At 50.9% G+C, this 14,664-nt stretch overlaps 1 protein-coding gene across 1 annotated transcript in view; it reads left to right on the top strand.

Annotated features, from left to right (window-relative positions):
* AGAP1 (ArfGAP with GTPase domain, ankyrin repeat and PH domain 1) overlaps positions 1-14,664 on the top strand; it is a 405,039-nt gene that overhangs the window by 314,692 nt on the left and 75,683 nt on the right. The gene's annotated exons all lie outside the window — the stretch shown is intronic.

Raw genomic sequence — 14,664 nt, 5'->3', positions numbered from 1 at the left:
TGTTGCACATTTACTAGACTGCGGTGTGAGTAAACAGGCATTCTTTTACATTGTATTTTATACTGGTTTACTTACAAAGTTCGCATACATTGTTTTTCACACTGGTTCTTCCCATCCTTTTTTTCAAAATTTCCTGTTCGTTCATTGTTGCACATTTTCCTCCCTGCCCACTCCTCCTCCCTCCCCAGTTTACTTTTCTCTTTTAGAAGAAAAAAAAAATTCTTTCATTGTTATACAACTCCCCCTTCCCCCCCCCCCAGTCCACTCCACTATGCACCTCTTATTCTGGGCATTTGCCATGCAAACAATACCTAATCATATATCCCTTTCAAACAGTTCTCTCCTTCATCTGTTTTAATGCAGTGTACATTATTTATCCCCTCTTTTCTTAGTTTCCTCCCAAACTCGATGTCGGTCCCATTTTATAACAGTGGCACTATGCAGTATTTATCCTTTTGTGACTGAGATATTTCACTCAGCATAATGTCCTCCAGGGTTACCCATTTTGTATAATAATTTCGTGAGTTCCTTATTTTTCAGTGGTGCATAGTATTCCATTGTGTGGATATACCACAGCTTCTCTATCCATTCGTTTGTTGATGGGCACTTGGGTTGTTTCCATCTCTTTGCTATCATGAAGAATGCAGCAGTGAACATGGGTGTGTATATATCCATTTGGTGGCAGTTCTGATTTCTTTAGGGTATATTTCCATTAGTGGAATTGCTGGGTCAAATGATATTTCTGTTTCCAGCTTCTAGAGAAAGCGCTGGTGGTTGTTCCATTTTACACTCCCACAGAGTTCCAGTTTCTCCGCAACCTCACCAGCCTCACCAGCGTTTGTTGTTTGCTGCTCTGTTGAATTTTGCTATTTTTACTGGTGTGAGATGATATCTCATAGTTGTTTTGTAAACACACATTTTCTAAGAACTGAGAAACTGAAAGATCCTTGTGACTCACTTTATCTTGAGCTTCACTTGATTCAGAACCCACAGGACCTCGAATCTGTCCTTGTATGGATTACATATACACCCTGATGGTGCTGTATATAACATGTTGGCTGCTAACCGGAGGATTGATGGTTCAAATCCACCAGCTTCTCCTTTAGAAAATGACTGTAGAATCAGTGGGGTTTCTAATTCAGTTCATGAGTGCCCTGCGTCTGTATGTTACATCTGTAGATACAGATGTGTTTGGTTCTATAGCAGCCTGATTCTGCAAACTCACCTCCACATCCGTCTTTTCCTATAAAAAGATGTGTAAAAATGGAAAATGGATTTTGAAAGCTCGTTTTGCATTCTGGCGTGTTTTGATTGAAGCTGTAAGTATGCGTGGTTGTTGTCGTTTCTGGCTAGAACATCAAAGCCACGTAGCCACTCACTGTGTGCTTTGAAAGGAGAAATGCTGGCGCGTTGCACACATTGTGTGACTCACAGACATTTGTGAAGAAGCGTGGGCACCTGTGGCTGATGGTAAAGGTGATGGCAGGCAGCGAGTCCAGCGCGGCCCGAGGCGCAGCGTGGATGGGTCTGGAGGGGCTTCCTGGAGCAGTAATGCCTGAGAAGGGCCCCGGCTGCTCCAGGCTTCAGCATTCCTTACATTTATCTTTCCTCCAAGAAAGGGACACAAAAGGACTTTGACCCCTGGCTCCAACACAACACCTGCCTTATAGACAAGAAAGCTGACATCAAAGACCTCGGATGTCCCACCAGTTACCAGAGGGCAGAGCGAGAGCATTCCAGGAATGAAAACCCCAAAACTGGGAGCCCCAGACCTAAAGGGCACAGAGAGAGTGCGGATCGAGGCAGAAGCCGGATGAGATCTGTTGCCGATAAACCACAAAAACTAAGAGCAGTGTTCAGTGCTGTCGAGTGTACATGACTCGTCACCACCCTGTGAACGACAGGTCTGAACCCTGCCCTGTCTCACACCGTCCTTATCCTGCTCAAGGCCACCGTGTAGTCAGTCACTGTGTCACTCCTTCTCAGTGAGGGTCCTCCTCTTCCCTGACCCCTCTGCCTTTCCCAGCCTGATGTCCTTCTCCAAGGGCTTGTTTCTCCTGAAAACGTGTCCAGTGTGAATGAGCCAGTTCCCTGGCCTGGCCTCTCAGGAGCCCTCTGATTGTACTTCCTTCAAGACAGAGTGGTTTGTTCTGGCTTTCCGTATACCGTACGCTTCGCCAACACCACAATCCAAAGGCATCGATTCTTCTTCAGTCTTCCTTATTTATCGTCTAACTAGAGGTCAAGGTCATTGACATCAAGCCAGTTCCAACTCATGGAGACCCCATCGGACAGAGTGGACCTGTCCCATCGGGCTTCCGAGGACAGCGTCTCCACAAAAGCACACCACCTCATCTTTCTCCCAGTCCAGCACTTTTAACCCACGACACCACCGGAGCACTTTCCATTGCCCGGACTCACCTGTTGAAAAAGGAGAGTGGTGGCCAGGAATTAGAAGCCGGCATTGGCGTGGTGACCGGGTCCACGGCGAGTGTGTCCTCCAAGGATCATGCAGGATTTGCCCTGGTCATCAGAGTGTCCGAGAGCTGTTCTTACTCAGGGTCCTTGTGGTTTGGGCTCCTGGTCAGTTTGAAAGTTGACCCTCTGGGAGCCTTTATGCCTGTGAGTCCTGGACTCCCAGCAGCCCGTCTGCAGCAGACATCCAGTGTCCACACTGCATGTTGTAAGGAACCTCTTCTTACCGTGTGTTTGTCATTAAATGTTCAGAAGGATGTGCAGCCTTCTGTCTGCATCACTGGCCTGGACATCTGGGACCAGCACTTCAGGGTCTTTAGCCCCTGGGTGGTGACAGTGGGGGCTGGGCAGAGCACCCTCTCTAGGCTCCATTCTCTGAGCCTGGCCAGGGAAGAACTTTCATGACCCTCGAATATGTATCAAGGAGCCCTGGTGGCCCAGTGATTAAAGAGCTCAGCTGCCAACCACAAGGTCAGCACTTCGGCCCCAGCATCTCCTCCGGTGGGGATAGACGTGGCATCCTGCTCTGGTAAAGATACGGCCTCTGAAACCCTTGAGGCGTGGTCGTCTGTCACACATGTCGCTGTGCACCGGGCTCAGACGCAGTGAGCTTGGTTTGAAGGCCCTGAGATCGTCCAGGATCACTTCCTGTGGAATACACTCAGTCTCGTGGCAGCTCACATGTGTCGGTCGAGCTGAGCTCCACGGGTCTTCAGGGGTTGAGCCTTCAGAAGTAGATTGCCAGCCCTTTCTTCCTAAGCACCTCCAGGTGGACTTGAACCACTAGCTAAGGCATTGACTGCATGCCTTGGGGAGCACCGTGAACCGCTGAGAAGTTCTAAATCCAGAGGGGACCGGCTCCCTGGGGAGTGGTCGGGGAGTGGTCAAGTGGCCCTTCCTGCAGCTCAGGGGTAGCTTTGAACTGCTTGGTGCATGTGGCTGGGGGTTATGAATTCATTAAGGACCAGCGGGCGTAAGTCCCCAAGACCTTTGTTCACCTGAGTCTGTCTGTCTGTCTGTCCCTCTCTTCCCCATCCCTTCCCAGGCTGAACCCCATAATAGGTGACTCCTGTTGAAAACAGGAACCCAAAACCCTCTGCAGCTGTTCCTGCCTTATTAACCCCTTGTCTGCCAGGGGGCCATGGAAAATAATTGATGACTGATTGGCCCATTAACCTTTAAAAAAAAAAGTTTGACAGCCCGGACTCCTTTAATGAGGAGGGATTCCTGCTGAAATCAGGTTGATAACGGACTCGCTTGCCCCTGAGGAAGGAAAATTAGCCCCTCGGGGCCTCGTCTGCATGGAAACGGGGCAGAATTAGTGTAATATCCGGGGTTATTAATGTAGTTGGGAATAATTGGGCAGGTTGGTTTGGACAGGTTCATGGCGCTAAAATACTATTATAGTGGACCTTTCCATGAATAACCGTTAAACATAGAAAAGCATCAAAATCCCTGTGAACCCAGACACAGCCATCAGCTGGCGGGCAAGTCCTGGGTGGACAGGCCCTGATGAGCAGGCCCTTGGTGAGCAGGCCATGGCCTTCAGCTGGTGGACAAGCCCTGGGCAGCAAGCCCTGGACAGGGAGGACCTGGGTGAGCAAGCCCTGTGGGCAGGACCTGGGCGAGCAGGCCGTGGGTGGGCAGGCCCTGGGCAGTGCAGGCCATGGGTGGGCAGGCCCTGGGCGGGCAGGCCCTGGACAGGTCAGGCTTGGCCAGCTTCTTTCTCTTTGTTTCTGGCGTTGTGTTGTGGTGGTGGTTTGATTTCTCACTGTAGGCGAGCAGAGGTGAGGGGCAGTCCGTTCAGTTTTGCCCTTCATGTGTTTTTAAAGTTTGAGAACATGCTTTGAGCTGAACGTTTTATTGTTGCTGCTGTTCTTTTGGTTGCTGTGAGCAGTCAAGCCGGGACTGGGCCGTAGCTGAACCTCTAGAAGACTGCCGAGGCAGTAAATGGCACACGAGGAGATTGCCCGTCCTCCTCCCGTGGAGCAGCTGGTGGATTCAAACGCTGTAGCCTTCGGTTGGCAGTGCAGCTCCTTACCACGAGGCCACCAGAGCTCCCTCAGTGCACTATAGGGCGGCATTTCTGGGCCATAAATTCCATCCTTGCAGTGTGAATTAAATAAAAGCCATTATTCAGAAGCTCAGCCCTTGCCCACTGTTGACTCCGACTGGCTGTGGCCCTCCCAGGCTTAGTACCGCTGCCCCATCGGGTGAGCGCCCAAGGCCTGCTCTCTACAGAAGCGATGACCACGGTGTTCTCCCCAGAACGCTGGGAAGTTAAGAGCACCAGCCCTCCAGTTAACGTGGCGCATGTGACCCCTGTGACCCCAGGGCTCCTTTTAAACCTAAAAGTGCCAGCCCTCGTGGCTACCCTCTTGTCTCTCCTCCCTGAACCCCACTGACAGCTCACTCAAACCCTAAGGTGTGATTGGCCCAGGGGAGGTGAGGCCACCATTTGCCTCTGCTGGCCTGTCACTGCCCAGGAGGCAGACTTCCTGAACAATAGGAGAGAGAAGTCCCAATTGGTGGCTCACCTGTCCACAGGGCCAGCTCCCAGGACTTGTGATGGCCAGGGAAATACTCTCTCCACCACTGTGTCCCCAGCATGCTTAGACGTGACCCCCTGGGGTGACCCAACCCCAATGTGAAGGAGTGTGACACCAGTGACCAGTTTGTTAGGGCTTTCTGGGGAATTCCTTCTAAGGGGCCCGACCAGCCCTCTCAGTACCGATGCTTGTGTTTTCTCAGTTGCTCAGCCCTTGTGTAAGCTCAGCTTGGCAACCCACGCCTGTTCTCAGAGCCGAGTATCCACTGGGCTTGCATCGGCTGCCCCTGTCCTCCCTGTGCCTTTCCGGTGACCCCTGCTAGTGACTAGAGACAGCTCAAGTTGTCTTCAGAGACCAGCTGTGAAGAACGTTGACTCGATCCCTCCTTGCGGCTCTCAGCATCTTGGGCTCCTGGTGCTGCTGTAACAGAAACATCTGCACGCGGGCAGCTTCAGGGAACCCGAATGTCTTCCCTCACCCCTCAGGGCGCCCCCAGTGTTCTAGTGGCAGACTCTGTTGGTTCAGGACGAAGTCTTCCTCAGCCTCTGCTTCTCAGTGATCACGTGGCCGGCACGATCACCTCTGTGCGTTGTTAGTTCACCTCAAAAGGGAGCCCCAGCCACAGGCTTAGGGGTTAGGGGTTGCAGCGCGTGTTTTGGGATCACAGGTGGCTGCGTGGCACTGAGGGGCCTGAGAGGCCCGCTCCTCTCCAGTTGTCGTGAGTGGCCACTACTGCTAAACGACCGTCTCTCCTGTTTCCTGTGCAGTGTGCACCCAGTTCTGCTGTGTCCCTCCCCGCTGAACTGAGGGTGAGCACATAAGGTCTGAACAAGATGGAGCTGATTCAGAGGCACCTGACAATAACTACGCCACACAGGTAGAGGAGCCCTGGTGGCACTAGAGGCCAAACATTGGGCTACTAACCAAAAGGTTATTGGTTCAAACCCACCAGCTGCTTCATGACAGAAAGATGAGGCATGCTGCTTCTGTAAAGACTCAGGCCTCGGAAACTCCACGGGGCAGTTCTTCCCGACTCTGCCCCCAGCCCCACCCCGCCAGGTTGCAATGGGTCAGAATCCACCCAGTGACCTTGGACTTGGTTTCGTTAACGTCACGAATGTTAACGAGACAGGACAGGGGTGTGCTCTGTCGTTCGTAGGGTTGCTGAAACAGTAGTTACCTTAGCTGCGCTGGGCACCATTTGGAAGCAGACGTTGAACTGTGCTTTCTGTTGGATGCTAGTGCGTAAAAACGCAGCTAGTCTTTGTATCCTGATCTCCTGTCATGCTCTCTCACTAACTGCTGTTAAGATGTCCAGGAGGCAAGTGGCACCGTGTTGACCAGAAGGTTGGTGGTTGGAACCCACCAGAAGCTCTGAAGGAGGAAAGCAGCCGTGTGCTGCTGTCCGGATACAGTAACTGTGTGCTCCTGTCCGGATACAGTAACTGTGTGCTGCTGTCCAGATACAGTAACTGTTTCACTCTGCTCCACGGGCAGCCAGGAGTCATATCTCAGACACCCAACAATGTTGTTGTTGTTGTTGTGTGCCATCGAGTCAGAACTGACCCTCCAGCAGGTTTTCAGAGGCAGTAAATCACACAAGAGTAGATTGCCCATGTTTCTCCCATGGAGCAACTGGCAGATTTGAACCTTGTACTTTTGGGTTGACAACCCAGTTCCTTACCACTTGCCCACCAGCATTCCCTACATTGTTAATTCTAATAATTTGGGGTGGGTTTTCCATGTTGACAGTCCTGCAGGCCGGCAACGTCAGGTTTGTGCCTCTATCTTCCTTGCCACTGCTCGGATCTTGTTTTTGTTTTTGTTTTATCTTGCTGTACCTGCTCGCAATGTTCAATAAAAGCTGTGCATTGTGGGAATCTTTGATTGTTCTTATTGTTAAAAAGATAGCTTCAAGTATTCAAATTTTGTAAATAAACTAGTATAAATAAAGACTTTTAAGGGAGCTTGGCCTAGTGGCAAGAAGCTACATTTCAATCCCAGAGGTATGCAGTTCAAATCCACCAGATGCTCTACTGGAGAAGAAGAGGCAATCTCCTCCTGTACCAGTCAGATCCGATTCGGCGGTACACACACACACAAAATAATAAAATTAAAATATTTAAAAAATAATTTTAAAATAATTATCCCTAGCACGTCACATTAAGATGAATGGTGTCCTGGGTTTTGTGACTACGGTTCCCTTTGTCCAAGCAGAAGGGCTTCCCTTTTCTTACTAGTTTGAGGTTGTGGAGAGTTTAATCCTACTTGTAGGGACCCTGCGCACCTTGCCATCCTTCTGCGGTCACGCCTGTTGTGCAGCCGCTGTTCAGTCCCCCCATTGAGGGTCTTCTCAGTTAACCCTGCACCAAGCACACTAGCCTTCTCTGAGGGCTGCTCCTTGAGAACAGAGGTCGCCCCTGATTCTGAGGAGCGTGCTGGCTCAGTGGCAGCCCAGGGTCTAATCGGGGTTCTTCTCCAGCGCCATTAGCTTGGTAGGACGTTTTCAGTGTGTTGAATTTGCTAAGTTTCCCCTCTGGTGGCAAGTAGTTACATACTCCACTTCTTTACTTGTAAAGCTTAATGTTCTACTTTATGCATCTACCTCAGAACCTAAGACTGATGTTGCCCTCCACCTGTGAGGCAAGATCAGACCCCGTGTCCTTGGCCCTCACTCCGGTTCTCTGCTATGTGATATGTTGTTGTTGTTGTTATGTGCTGTCGAGTCGTTTGCGACTCATAGCGACCCTATGCACAGTAGCCCTAAACCCTGCTCTATCCTGCGCCAACCGCACTGCCTCTGACACACCCATCCCAATTATCCCAGTCACCGAGTCAATCCATCTCATAGAGGGTCTTCCCCTCCTGCGCCGTCCCTCCACCCTCCCAAGCATGATGTCCCTCTCTAAAGACCGGTCTCTCCTCACAACATGTCCAAAGTATGTTAGACGGAGCCTCAGAATCCTTGCCTCCAGGGATCTGCCAGTTTAACCCTTTCCAGGACAAATCTGTTTGTTTTCCTAGCAGTCCATGGTACCTTCAGTACTCTTCTCCAGCACCACAGCTCAAAGGCATCAACTCTCCTTCTGTCCTCCCTAGTCATTGTCCAACTCTCTGATGCATAACAAGCGATTGCAAAGACCATGGCCTGTATCAGGCGCACCTTAGTCTCCAGAGAGACACCGTTGCTCCTGAGTACTTTAGAGAGGTCCCTAACAGCAGACTTTCCCATCGCGATATGCTTTTTGATTTCCTGACTGCTGGTGCCAAGAGTGTTGACCGTGGAGCCGAGCAAACTGAAGCTGTGAACAATCTCAATCTCTTCGCCATTCATCCTGACGCTGCCAATTGGTCCAGTGGTGAGAATCTTTGTCTTCTTGACATTGAGCCTCAGTCCATACTGAAGGCTGCAGTCCTTGACCCTCTGCAGCAAGTGCATGAGGCGAATTGGGCATTTTTAGGGATGTTTATTCATCTGTTTTTTTGTGTGTGTTTTTAGGTTTGTTTGCATATTTATTGATGTATCGGATGCGTCTATTACCCACCTTTTTTCACTTCACACCTTCCTTCCAGGATCTTCCTGAGGCGCTTCCTGTAGTAATTATTTTAGTGAAACTGTTGGTCATAGGTTGTCTCAGTGTGCATGAAAATACGTTTATTTAGTGTGTTGTTGAGAGAATGTTCTTTAATTGCAGGCTCTAAACTGACCTCATTGTCTCTCAGGACTCTGAAGAGATTCATTCACTTTGCGGCTTTGGCTGTGGCTTTGCGATGTCTGTCACGTTACTGGCCCCTTTGGGGCGTGCTGGCCTTCCTTGCTGATTATTAACATCCTCTCCTTGCTTTGGTTCCTTCCGTCCAGCGTCATAGACAGTGTGGTCACTGTGTTGTTGTTGTTGTTGTTGTTGTTGTTGTTGTGTAAATGCAGTGCTTTCTGTATCTGTGGGCCCAACACCAGAATCAAACCCACTGCCACCGGGCCGATTCGGATTCACAGCACCTCCGTGAAGCATAACAGACCTGCCCCACAGGGATTGCAGACTGCTGCGTCGTGCTTCCAAGGAAAAATTACTCTAATTACTCTAGGTATTATTAGTTGTTATCTCCTTACTTGAGCAAAAATTACGGTGAATTGACACAAGACAGAGGAGGAAAATGTTTCAGGATGGTGGTTTGATCAGTGGTGTGAGGTTCCCCGGAGAGAGAGGGGTTACTGAGAAGGAAGACCGAGCTGAGTCTGTGGGCCCTGGCTGCTCGGAGGTCATCTGAAATGTTACAAAGGCAGGTTTCAGTAGGATAAACACTGGGAAATGCACAGGCAGATCTTGGAGCTATTTCAGGTTCGGTTCCGGACTGCTGCAGTGAAGTAAGTCCCGGATATCCTGGTGTCCTCGTGCACAGAAAAGTTCGCATCACACAATGTTCTTGTTTTTGTTATGTGCTGTCGAATCGCTTGTGACTCATAGCAACCCTATGTACAACAGCCCCAAACTCTGCTCTGTCCTGTGCCAATCGCACTGTCTCTGACACTCCCATCCCAATTACCCCAGTCACTGAGTCAATCCACCTCATAGAGGGTCTTCCCCTCCCTCGCCATCCCTCCACCCTCCCAAGCATGATGTCCCTCTCTAAGGACCGGTCTCTCCTTACAACATGTCCAAAGTATGTTAGACGGAGCCTCAGAATCCTTGCCTCCAAGGAGCTGCCTGGTTTGACCCTTTCCAGGATGAATCTGTTTGTTTTCCTAGCAGTCCATGGTACCCTCAATACTCTTCTCCAGCACCACAGCTCAAAGGCATCAATTCTCCCTCTATCCTCCTTAGTTACTGTCAAACTCTCTGATGCATAACAAGCGATAGCAAAGACCATGGCCTGTATCAGACGCACCTTAGTCTCCAGAGAGACACCATTGCTCTTCGCACAATGCTATAGATTATTAAGTGTGTGATGTTGTTGTTGTTAAGGGCCATTGAGTTGACTGTGACACAGAGCCATCCTATGAACAATGGATCTGAACTCTGTCCTGTCCTGTCCCATGGTGCTGTGTACTTTCGAGTCAGAACAAACCCCTAGCTGACCCTCCAGCAGGCTTTCAGAGGCAGCTAAGCACATGGGAGGAGATGGCCCATCCTCCTTCACAGCAGCTAGTAACTGCGAACTATGTGCCTTTGTGTTGGCAACACAGCTTCTTGCCAGTAAGCCACCAGAGCTCCCCGTCCTGTGCCGTTTTTGTGTTGTGTGCCATCAAGTTGGAGCTGACCCTCCTAGGATTTTCACAGGCAGAAAATGTCAGGGGAAGAGACTGCCCATCTTTCTCCTCCAGAGCAGCTGGTGGATTCGAACAGCGTACTTTTGAGTTGACATCACAGTTCTGTATCACTAAGGTTCTTGACCCATTGACTGCAGCCCACGGCTCCGTGTGTCAGAGACTGTGTGGATGGCACAGGACAGGATGGGATTCAGGTGTGATGTCCACTGGGTCGATAGGACTGATACTCAACAGCCCCTAACGACCACAGCAACGAGAAGCCACATGTGATGAAAAAGTTTGTGCTATTGTCCATATAACCAAGCTGTGGCACAGAGACTTGATGTGAACTCATCCTGTTAGGAAAACAGCACCAGCAGACTCACCCAGCGCGGGGCTGCCATGGTCCGCCGGTTCTAACACTTCGGTGGCTGCAGTTGGCAGCAAAGTGACTCCCCCAGCAGCCGACGAGCAGCTACACGTGGAAGAGAGCGGAGAACGTGGGCCAACGTTTAAGTAGGTGGTTCTAACCAAGGGGTCAGCAGTTCAAGCCCATCAGCCTCTCTGCAGGAGAAGGACCTGCCAGTGTCTCCCACAAGGTCACAGCCAAGTCCACCCTGCGGACCATCTGCTGTCACACCCAGTCACTGCAGGTTGGAATTGACTTGACAGAACCACAGAGGTGGGAGCACAGCTGCCTGTTAAGAACTTTAAAGTGTAAAACGTGAAGGGGTGACGAGAAGAGGCGGCCTCCAAGGTGAGGTTAGACCACAGCGCCTCCAGGTGGCTGCGTGCCCTGCACAGCAGTCACGAGTCTGTGGGACGTGGAGTTCAGGATTGAGTGAGGACCACAGAGCCCACCCCACAGCCGGCAGGTGCTGAAGGAGAGAGGGAGGCAAGGGACCAGGATGAAAGGAGACACAGAAAAATAGAACAACGTGGTTGTTATGGTGGGGATCTCGCGTGACCTTGTGGTGAGGACCTGCACTGCGAACCCAGAGGCACACAGTTCAAATCCCCAGCTCCTCCAAGGGAGAAAGATGGACAGCCTGTTCCCTCACTGCCTCTGAAAAGCCACTGGAGGGTCAGCCATGAGTCAGCTCCAATTCGGTTGTTACCATGAGGTGCCGTCGCGTCTGTTATGACTGGTGGTGGTCTTGTGGGTAGACTTCATGGAGGTTTTCTAGACCGTAACCCATCAAGGGCCAATGCCTAGGTCATTCCCCTGCAGAGCTGCTGGTCAACTCCAACTGTCAGTCTTCAACCAGAGCCGAGTGCTTAAGTGTTGTACCACCAGATGGTACTAGAGGAGGGATTCTCGAGGGCAGGCTTCCTTTCTTTGTTTGTACTTCTCACATGATGTGTTTTAATAAATTCACCATTTATTAAAACACATGATGTGTTTTAATAAATTCACCAACTGCACCGGGGCCATTTTTCCTGTAGAGTTGGAAGTGACGTCTCACTACACGTAGCTGGGTCACAGTTTGGTGATTCCCATGGTGTTTCAATGTTTTCTGTCACAATAACTGCATGGTTAGTAGACGACAGTGTAATGTCAGCACACCTTCCATATGACTGGGGCACCAGAACCTTCAGTGACTGACTGTATTGTGCTCACTGAGGTCTGGTGAGAGGAGAGCACGGTGCAGTGGAAGCAGGTGGTGGTTGTGATGAAGGTGTTGAAGATCATGGAGGAGTCACAGCGTAGGTCCCATGGGAGGCGCCGGTCCGCCCCCAAGGAATGAGTTTATATGTTCCCTCTCTTGAGTGGATTTTGTATTCATTGGTTAATTCTCTTCACTTAGTTAATGGACAAACCAAAATGAAGTTTAGTAATTTAATATCAAAGTCCTGCCTTTCCGTGAGATGTGGGAAGTGCGACTGTACACAGTTGTTGCCTTGGGGGGAGGCAGAGGTGGCCCCATGCATCGGGGAGGGCAGAAGTAACCCCATGCACCACAGTCCTCAGAGACCTGGAACCTGTCTGAGGGCATCTCCAGTCATCCACGTGCACACTGCACCCCCATCCTGCACAGACCTGTGGAGAACACAGCTGTCTGCTACGATCTCCTCCTCGTGGACCCAGCCCACCACGGGGTCCCCTGAGATGCACCGCCGAGCCCCCCACACCGAAGCCTGCTCTGTCCCTCCTCCCTCTCTGCCTGGTGGGTCAGTTGGGCCCTGGTTCCGTATCTGGGCAGCACAGCCGTGTGACAGTCGCCTGCACCGAAACTCCCTGGTGGAGGAATGGTTCCGATTTTCTCGTTCGAGGATCTCCCGCGTGATGATCAGGGGCTTGTCCACGGGCGTGCTGATTCCACGTTAAACCCTGGGCCCCTGCAGCCCTCCTGACGGGTGGTTCCAGTGCCCGTGAGCCCCCGGGCCTCCCTGAGCGTGGCTTTTCCTCACCCTGTGTACCCACTCACCAGGACAGACAGCATCAGGGGGCTTGCTTATGACAGTAGGGTCCACAGAAGCTGTCGCACAGACCTTAGCACAGAAAGACCCGCTGCTCCGGACACTTCCTTTTCATCATCAGATGGAGTTAGTTCCTCAACCAATAATTGCAGATCAGCTGTGGGGAAACTGTTAGAAAATCACACTCAATTTTTAAATGAAAATCCCAACAAAGCCCCTCATGTTGGGGCATCTCTGGGCTCTGCGTCGCCCCCATTCACTACCCACCTTGCCTGCAGCGGGTGGGGAATCTTGTGCTTCCGTGTAAACACAGGCCATCTGTACATGAGCCTACAGGCGGGGAGGCCGGGGTGGAGTTGCTGGTCCCCCTCCCTTTCTGAGCTCTGACCACTCAATCTGCAGGACTCGGGAAGCAGATGTTGTTGTTGTTGTTATGTGCTGTCGAGTCGCTTGCGACTCATAGCGGCCCTATGTACAACAGCTCTAAACTCTGCTCTATCCTGTGCCAATCACTGCCTCTGTCACACCCATCCTGATTACCCCAGTCACTGAATCAATCCACCTGATAGAGGGTCTTCCCCTCCTGCACTATCCCTCCACCCTCCCAAGTATGATGTCCTTCTCCAAGGACCGGTCTCTCCTTACACCATGTCCAAAGTGTGTCATACGAAGCCCCAGAATCCTTGCCTCCAAGGAGCTGCCCAGTTTGACCCTTTCCAGGATGAATCTGTTGTTTTCCTAGCAGTCCATGGTACCCTCAATACTCTTCTCCAGCACCACAGCTCAAAGGCATCAATTCTCTTTCTATCCTTCCTAGTCATTGTCCAACTCTCTGATGCATAACAAGTGATAGCAAAGACCATGGTCTGTATCAGACGCAACTTAGTCTCCAGAGAGAAACCATTGCTCTTCAGTACTTTGGAGAGGTCCCTAACAGCAGGCTTTCCCATGGCAATATGTCTTTTAATTTCCTGGCTACTGGTGCTAAGACTGTTGACTATGGAGCCAAGCAAACTAAAGCTGTGAACAATCTCAAGCTCTTTACCATCCATCCTGATGCTGCCAGTTGGTCCAGTGGTGAGAATCTTTGGACTGAGGCTCAATGTCAAGAAGACATAGTGAAGGCTGCAGTCCTTGACCCTCTGCAGCAAGCATTTCAGGTCCTCCTCAGTTTCAGCAAGCAGTATTGTATCATCTGCATAACGCAGATTGTTGATAGATCTTCCACCAATCCTGACCCCACACTTCTCCTCATAGAGCCCAGCCTCCCGGATAATCTGTTCTGCACACAAGTTGAAAAGGTATGGAGATAGGACACATCCCTGGAGTACGCCCTTCCCAATTTTGAACCATGCAGTGTTGCCCTGCTCTGTTCTGGCCACTGCCTCTTGGTTCAAGTGTAGGGTTCTCATTAGCACCGTCAAGTGTTCTGGGATTCCCATTCTTCTCAGAGTCAGCCACAGTTTTCAGCGGTAGAGGCAGAGCTGTTGAGGACCGAGGGGATCAGCTGCCCCCCCATGGGCTGAGCTCCTCTGTGAACAGCGAGGCCTCCTGACTCATTCTCATCATGGGCAGAGGGTGGGCTGTGCCCCTGAGGGGTTTCAGAGCCTGCTTTTTCAGAAGTGGGTGGCCAGCGTTGGGTTTGGTGCTAACAAGAAGGTTATCAGTTTAAGTCCACTCAAAGGTGCTTTGGAAGAAAGACTTGGTGATCAGCTTTCTAGAAACAGTCACTGAAAACCATCGGAAGCAGCTCTTCCCTGGCCCCGAGGACGGGCTGTGTGTGACGTCGCCTCCAGGGTGGGTGTGCAGGGTTTATGCCCTGTGGCCAGGCCCTGTGCCAACCTCACTGAGGCTTTTCATTGAAGCTTGGTCCCATTTTATGGATAAGATGAATGAGTCTCAGAGAGGCTGAGCACGTCCAAAGCCCCAGATGTAGCTACGTGAAAGAGTTACTCTTGTAGACAGCTGTCG

The sequence above is a fragment of the Elephantulus edwardii genome, unplaced genomic scaffold (assembly GCF_000299155.1).
Source record: "Elephantulus edwardii isolate Elephantulus edwardi_28Jun2011 unplaced genomic scaffold, EleEdw1.0 scaffold00127, whole genome shotgun sequence".
Lineage (NCBI taxonomy): Eukaryota > Metazoa > Chordata > Mammalia > Macroscelidea > Macroscelididae > Elephantulus > Elephantulus edwardii.
Note: the sequence above shows the minus strand (reverse complement) of the source record. Positions and strands in the feature narration are given on the sequence as shown.